The sequence below is a fragment of the Oryctolagus cuniculus genome, chromosome 8, assembly GCF_051225735.1.
Source record: "Oryctolagus cuniculus isolate XC-2025 breed Fujian yellow rabbit chromosome 8, ASM5122573v1, whole genome shotgun sequence".
NCBI classification, from domain to species: Eukaryota; Metazoa; Chordata; class Mammalia; order Lagomorpha; family Leporidae; genus Oryctolagus; species Oryctolagus cuniculus.
The window spans coordinates 24582285-24589896 of NC_142874.1; the positions used below are offsets into that span (position 1 = coordinate 24582285).

Sequence of the window (7612 nt, forward strand, 5' to 3'; positions counted from 1 at the left end):
AAAATTGGACTTCATGCCAGGGGCCCTCAGCTCCGAGAGTCTGGGGGATGGGTGGGGAGAAGCACTGGGATTGAGCAAGGTGTGAGGGCAGGGCAGACAGCGGAACTCGGGGGACCAGCACGAGGCCCCGGAGGCTTACCCCAGAAAGGGTGCAACCAAGTCCAGTGAAGCCACTCATTCATTCATTCATCTGAGAAGTGTGGCTGAAGGTCCCTGGTATGTCTGGCCAAGGGCCCTGCTCTGGGGGAGGCCTGGGACAGGCACAGCAAGATAGGAGCCAGCCCTAGGGGGCCTGGTCCATCGAGAGCTCTGCTCCAGGCTGCCTCTGTGACCATGGATGAGCCTGGAGCCTTCTGGGGCAACTTTCCCAAGCGTACAGGTGGCAGGCAATTCTGTCTGCCCTACGTGACTCATGAATTAGACTGAGCGTCACATGGATAATCCCACGGTCCACACCTGACGTCTGAGATTGAGAGATAACAATGAACACATACAGCCAGGTCTTGGTCCTTCAAGGGATCACAGTATTGTCTCTGTGGCTTGGAGCCCCCTCCCTAACACCCCCCCTTCTATTTCAGTCTAGCTGCTCCTATTGGTGTTGGTTTCCCTCCTGACCCCAAACATCCAAATGGAGGCTCCCCCTTGTGGCACTCCCTGGAATCACAATTCTCAGTGCTTCTAGAGCAAGAAGAAATGGGGTGGTGAGGACTGCCAAAATCAGAGTCCGGAGAGCTGGGAAGGGAGCGGCGCAGACCCACGGAGGACGTGAGTCCTAAGGAAGGGTGTTAGATGGAGAGGACCGGGGACCTCCTACTCCATCCCATCTCACGTGGGGAAGCTGAGGATCAGGGTAATGGAGTGTAACCCAGGTGTCTGTGCACTCCTGTGCCAGTGCCTGTCCCGTTACATGGACTCTCGCATGCACCAGAAGTCAAGGGACAAGAGTGTGGGTCACAGGTCCCCTCTGTGCCCAGCAGCACCTGCAGGACACAGATGGCCACGCGCTACCATGCTGCCTCCCCGAGAGTTTCGGGACAGACCACTCCCCTAGATTCCCCCTTCTTACTGGGGCATGGGTACAGGGGTGAGGGATGGACACACAGCTGACCCCTTAGAGACCCTAAATGACCAACTCAGCCAGAGGCGTGTTTGTGTGTGTGTGTGTGTGTGCAGTCACAGTGGCAAGTCTAGAGGTCTAGAGTCAGAGAGAGAGAGAGAGAGAGAGAGAGAGATCTTCCATCTACTTGCTCATTCTCCCAGTTGGCTGCAATAGCCAATGCTGGGCCAGGCAGAAGCCAGGATCCAGGAGCTTCATCTGGGTCTCCCATGTAAGTGCAGGGCCCCAAGCACTTGGACCACCTTCTGCTGCTTTCCCAGGTACATTAGCAGAGAGCTGGATTGGAAGTAGCAGAGCCGCGACATGAATCCATGCCCATATGGGATGCCAGATAGGCAGCGGCTCTACCTGCTACACTACAGCGCCCGCCCCTAACTTGCATCTTCTGTTTTGGTCCTCACTTCTAGTACATCTGATTTTTTTTTAAAGATTTATTCATTTATTTGAGAGGAAGAGTTCCAGAGAGAGAGAGAGAGAGAGAGAGAGAGAATCTTCCATCTGCTGGTTCACTCCTCAAATGGCTGCAACCGTTGGAGCTGGGCTGAAGCCAGGAGCTTCTCCCAGGTCTCCCATGTGGGTGGCAGGGGTCCAAGCCCTTGTGCCATCTTCTACTGCTTTCCCAGGCCTGTTAGCAAAGAGCTGGATCAGAAGTGGAGTGACTGGGACTCAAACCGGTGCAGTATGGGGTGCAGGTGCTGCAGGTAGCGGCGTAACCCACTATGCCGCAACGGCGTAACCCACTATGCCGCAACGGCACTCCTCCAGTGCATTTTAGAGATGAAGACAGTGAGTCCCCAAAGGTCAAGTCAGAGTCACCAGGTGGTTGCCCCAGGTCGGGAAGAGAGTCAGGGAAAGATCCAGGCAGTGTATACAGAAGTCACTCGGAAGACGCCCTGTCTGTCCAGGACACTGCCTCGATTTCATTGAGCTGATTTCTTCCCGACCTGGAGCCGCCTCCTCACTGAGGGTGATTTCCGCAGGCTTCCTTAGTCCCTGGCAGCCGGAGGGGCCTCCAGCTCTATGTTCCAGGTTGGGGGAGAGGCGAGGCACAGCTGTGAAGACCACAGCTGCAGCAGAGGGGTGGGCAGGGAAGGGGCTGCCTGCCCTAGTAGGACTGGCGGTGGGTTCCCAAATAGCCCCCGATTGGCTGGCTGACAGGGGGGCGGGTCTCTGATCAGCCCAGTGAGCTCCGGGGCCCTAGGAGGCTGGACAAGCTCCCTGCTGCCTCATCCCCTTGGTCAACCAGCAGGGGGCTCGGGAGGAGGAACCCCGGGCCAGGGTGGAGCACACTGGCCTGTGAGCTCCAGTGCCGACCTGCAGGCCTAGTGTAGACCAGTGGTTGGGAATGCAGGTGTCACGGCCAGGCCACCCGGGTTCACGTGCCAGTTTCCAGCGACCTCAGCTTCATCTCTCAGAGCCTCAGTTTTCTGATCAGTAAAATGGGGGAAGAATGGTACCACCCAAAGAATTCTGGAAGCATTCAACAAGCGAATCATTTAGACAAGCCTGGCGCACAGTAAGTGCTCAGTATTTATTATTAGGACACTTATTATTTTAGTAGTAGGAAAGAGCATCTGTCTGGGTTGTAAGAACATCTCTGGCTCACGGGGGGAAAGGGGGGGCTGGAGGAGAAGTTTGGTTTTGCAGGAGGAGCCTGATGATAGAATTGAAAATTTGGGCAAACATTCTGTGCTGTGACTTGCAACTTGACTGCTCTCCCTGAAGGATATGAGTTGGCAAGGCCCTTGCACAGCAGTGGAGCATCCTTGGCTCCTGGGAGCTTGGGGCTTTCTTCTCAGCCTAGAGGGTGACCAAGCCCAGGGCAGCATCTGGCTGGCTGATTGGACAAACCTGGTGGCTCAGGCCTTGGTGCACAGAAGGTTCCTTGGGCTGAGTCTCAGGGTCCCGAGTGGTCTGGAGTTTCTTGCGTCCAGCCTGTCCTTGGGGACTGCATTGGAGGGGAGGAGGAAAGAGAGGCCTCGGGGTGTGGCGGGGGAGAGGGGCGCGTGGAGAAAGCTGCTTGCCCGTCCTGTTTGCTGAGCTGCACTGAGTTATGACTAAATGCTGAGATCTGGCTTCAGGCAATTGCCTAAATCATTTAGGGGTTGACAAGGAGGGGAGGGAGGGGACCTGCAGAGCTGGGGGGGGGGGGGCGGATGTTCTTGTAATTCTTCAGTCTGAGGTACATTAAGGAGCCATAAGCCATGTCGAGAGCTTGAATTACATTAGAGAGATTATCCTGTTACAGTTCATAATCCTGGATAATATACCGTCGTGGAGCACACCTGCCCGTGATAAATCTTGCCCTGTAACGGCCTGACCCTGGGGACCTCGGCACTCCGGGGCAGCTGCTGGGGGCTGTCGGAGTGGACAGCGCCTAGGCAGAGGCTCCGTGGGCCTCACTGTCCTCCTGGCTCATCTTTGTCCAGAGGGAGTGGACGTGGCTGGCAGCTTTACCTCTCTTCATCTCTGTCTAGGGTGCTCAGCTCCCCACGGCCCTTCCGACTTCAGCTCCCACCCTTGCCCCCGCTTCCTGCTCTGGTGGGGGCAGGTCGCTTGTTTTCCTGCCTCTAGCATCTCCTCTCTCTGGATGCCTTTCCCTTAACCTCTCCTAACCCAGCCTGGCGTGTTATAGCCTATGGACAGCCCACACGGACACCACCACTCCCCTCCACCCCACCACTCAGCTCCAGCCCATGGTGCTGACCCTCCACTGTGGATTGGGTGTGTCTCCTGCTAGCCACCACAGCACTGGCAAACCTTTCCCGGGTCTCTGTCTCCCTGGCCTGACTGCAAGTACCCTGACATCAGAGCCCACAGCTACTGCCGCCGCACCTGGCACAAACAGGTGCAACTACTTGACCACGATCGCACAGCTCGTGGCGGCAGAATCCGGATTCGAACCCCAGTCATTGGGCTCTGTGGGATGTGGCCGCCACAGAGCCCTGTCTCTCCGACTTCAGAGCTCGGTCCTGTGTCCCCTGGGAGGCTTGTCCCTCTCTCTGTGAGACCGTGTGGCCTTCCCAAGTTGCACTTGCCTGACCATGGGGAACGCAATGAGCCAAAGGGAGGACTCTCTCCCGGTGTACCATGGGGGACGGCTCCTGAGCCTCAGGGTTCATCTTCAGCTTTTTAAAAAAATGTACCCTAATACACTGCTTTTTTTCATTTTAAAAAAGTTTTTATTTATTTATTTGAGAGGTAGAGTTACAGAGAGGGGAGAGACAGAGAAAAAGGTCTTTCATCTGTTGGTTCACTCCCCAGATGGCAGCAATGGCCAGAGCTGGGCCAATCCGAAGCCAGGAAGGAGTTTTATCTGGGTCTTCCATGAGGGTGCAGGGGCTCAAGGACTTGATCCATCTTCTACTGTTTTCCCAGGCCATGGCAGAGAGCTGGATCGGAAGTGGAGCAGCTGGGACTCGGTGGAGGCTTAGCCACTATGCCACAGCACCAGGCCCCCATCCTCAGCTTTTTAAAGAGGCCCTGTCCACCGAGCAACTTCATTAAACACCCCCGCTGACTCTTTCTCTGCCCCAGCACCTTCTCTTCAGCCTATTGCCCAGTTCCCAGCTCCCAGGAGACCCAGGGGTATCTGGGTGCCTGCCACATCCCTGCTGCCTCGCTGAGTGACATCCAAATCTCCTGTGCTTCAGACTTGGCTTTGCCCCTCCCACATCCCTCCCCTTATCACAGGGACCTGTGCGTCTCTACCTGGGGACGTGCAGAGGGCACCTTTCTGTACTCCCTGAGGCTAGCTGCACTCCCGAGCCTTTAGCTGACCCAAGCCATTCATGATCTTTTCCAAACAGGTTCTACTACCTCACGGCAGGTGCACTGGGTGCTCAGCACCGGGCTATGCCTTTACCTGATTTAACTCATGAGCCCATGCCAGTCTGAAGAGATGGGTTTTATATCATTTCTATTTTGTAGACGGGACAGCTGAGGCTCAGAGGAGTGCCTCATGTTCCACGCCTGGCCAAGGGCAGAGCTGGCATTGAGACTCCTGGGCTTAACCCTTGAGGTTGCACTGCCTCTTACGGCAAGTGCAGGTGCCCAGGCTGTCTCTGCAGCTCCACACCACCCGGCCTAACCTTCTCCATCCCTTCTCACTGAGATAGCCCTCTTCCAGAACCCTCCCTACCCTTCTGTTGCCACGTTCTAGAACCATCTTGCGGCCCAGGCTCCCCCATGCTTCACGGATTCATCCCCTCTCCATGCCCCTCCTATCACTCATCCTGAGGCAGGAACCACAGCAGTCTGGTTGTCACCCATTCGTAACTCCCATCATTCATCCATGGAACCCTGGAGTGTCAGGGCTGGAAGGGGGCCTGGAAGGTGGTCTTTTCTAGTGATTTTCAAACCAAACATAGTTTTCAAAGAAAAGCTTCTATGGAAGCTCTATAGAGAAATGAGATCAGCAAGGGGAGGTGGTGTCCTGGCTCCTGTCTCAGTGCAACCCCTCCCACTGCAATCCCCTGCCCTGTCCTCTCCGTGGAAGCTGAGAACTAGCTGCCCTCTCGTTGTGCCCGTGGTGTACTGTGGCTTGCCGAGCTTCAGAGAGGAAGGGTAGCCCTGCTGGTCCAGGGCTGTTCCCAGCTGCCCCCCCCCCCCCGCAAGAGTGCTGTCCTTAGTCACCAACCCCTGGCTCACTGGGGCCACACCCCTCCTCTCCCAGCTCTGAGTCCTTAGACCTGGACCTCAACCTCAGCTCACAACTCACAAAGCTACGCGACCTGGGGCAAGGAAATCGCACAGTCCAAAGCCCTCCACTTCCTCCTCTGAAGATGGGAATGAAACAAGTGGTGGGGCACAGTGGTGGGGCACAGTGGTGGGCACAGTGGTGGGGCACAGTGGTGGGGCACAGTGGTGGGAACCAGTGGCTGCCTCTCTCCTCTTCACCCCCCCGCCTGCCCTGCTGTGGGCTGACCAGAATCAGCTGGGCGGTTCTTCTGCTGGCCTCCTCTGTAGCTGCACTTGGTGGGGGGCAGGCTGTGGTCACAGGGAAGTGATGGAGGTGTTTGGATGGCTGGGCCTCTTGCTTTCCTGGAACCTCAGTGCCCTGCTCCTCACGTGATCTTTCCAGGGCTCCTCAGAGATCTCAGATGCACAAACATGGGAGCTTCCAGGCCTTCTTCAGGCTGGGACCCAGCAGAGGGGCATAGTCTCCCTTCTGTGGCATTTTGTTGGCTGAAAATTCAGGGGGAGGGAAATAAACTGCACTTCTCAGTGGGGTATGTCATGGTTTGAATATTTGTGCTTTGGTCCTCGTAAAGTCTGGTGTTTGTGGTCCTAAGAGGGTAGAGTCTTACTCCAGTGACAGCATCTTTGGGAAGTGACTGTGTTGGGTTAAGTCTTTAGGGCAGAGCCCAAGTGGCTGAATCCCGATGGCTTTATGAGGAGAGGGAGGCCAAAGACCTGTCTCTTGTTGTGTCATGGACACAAGTGACAACCTTAGCACTCTGCTGTCACCAGAACAGGACCTGTCCAAGCTTAGACTGTGAATCTTGTGCTTGCTTCGGCAGCACATATACTAAAGATTGGAAGGATACAAAGATTAGCATGGCCCCAGTGCAAGGATGACACACAAATTCATGAAGCGTTCCATATTTTTTAGCTATGGGACTCCAAATTCCATTTTGTTGGCAGGTACTAATGCCATCTTACACGTTAAAGTGATCATATTAAGTGTCAAGAAGATCACATAAATAAGACAAATGTCTGCTAATAACAATAGATAGAACTAAAAAGGAGAGAATGATCCAACATGGGAAGGAGGCCACACAGCAGACTCATAGAATGACAAATGCCTTAAATAGCACTCTGACCTCAGAATCAGCCCTTAAGGCATTGGATCTGGCTGGAAAGCCCATGAGAGCATTTCAGGCATGGAAAGCCAAGACACTGTGGCAAAAACTGATCTACATGAAGTATCTCTGTGAGTGAGATCCCAGTGGAAAGAAGTGGCCATCAAAGAAGGATGTACTTTTTTCTGAAGGGAGGAGAGAAACTCCACTTTGCTTATGGCCATGTCTAAATACTGATGGAGTCTATGGACTCAAAAGGCTCCCATAGCCTTGGCAGCTCATGACAAGAGCATTGGGTGATCAATAACATCATAAATAAGAGTGTCAATTATTAAATCAACAACAGAAGACACTGTGCACTTGCTCCCTATGTAGGAACTCTGTCCTTAATGTGTTGCACTATGCAAATTAACGGTGAAACTAGTACTCAAACAGTACTTTATACTTTGTGTATCTGTATGGGTGCAAACTGTTAAAATCTTTACTTAGTATAGAGTTGATCTTCTATATATCAAGATAAGTAAAAAAGAATCTTAATGAAGAATGGGATGGGAGAGGGAGTAGGAGGTGGGACGGTTTAGGGGTGGGAGGGAAGGTATGGGGGGAAAGACTGCTATATTCCAAAAGATGTACCTATCAAATTTATATTTATTAAATAAAAGCTTAAAAAAAGGACTATGAATCTCCATGA

At 53.8% G+C, this 7612-nt stretch overlaps 1 non-coding gene across 1 annotated transcript; it reads left to right on the forward strand.

Annotated features, from left to right (window-relative positions):
* The first annotated feature begins 6623 nt into the window (after nucleotides 1–6623).
* LOC127493319 (U6 spliceosomal RNA) lies at nucleotides 6624–6728 on the forward strand. Its single transcript, XR_007923378.2, has one exon. It is a non-coding gene; the product is annotated as a U6 spliceosomal RNA (small nuclear RNA).
* Nucleotides 6729–7612: the final 884 nt, after the last annotated feature.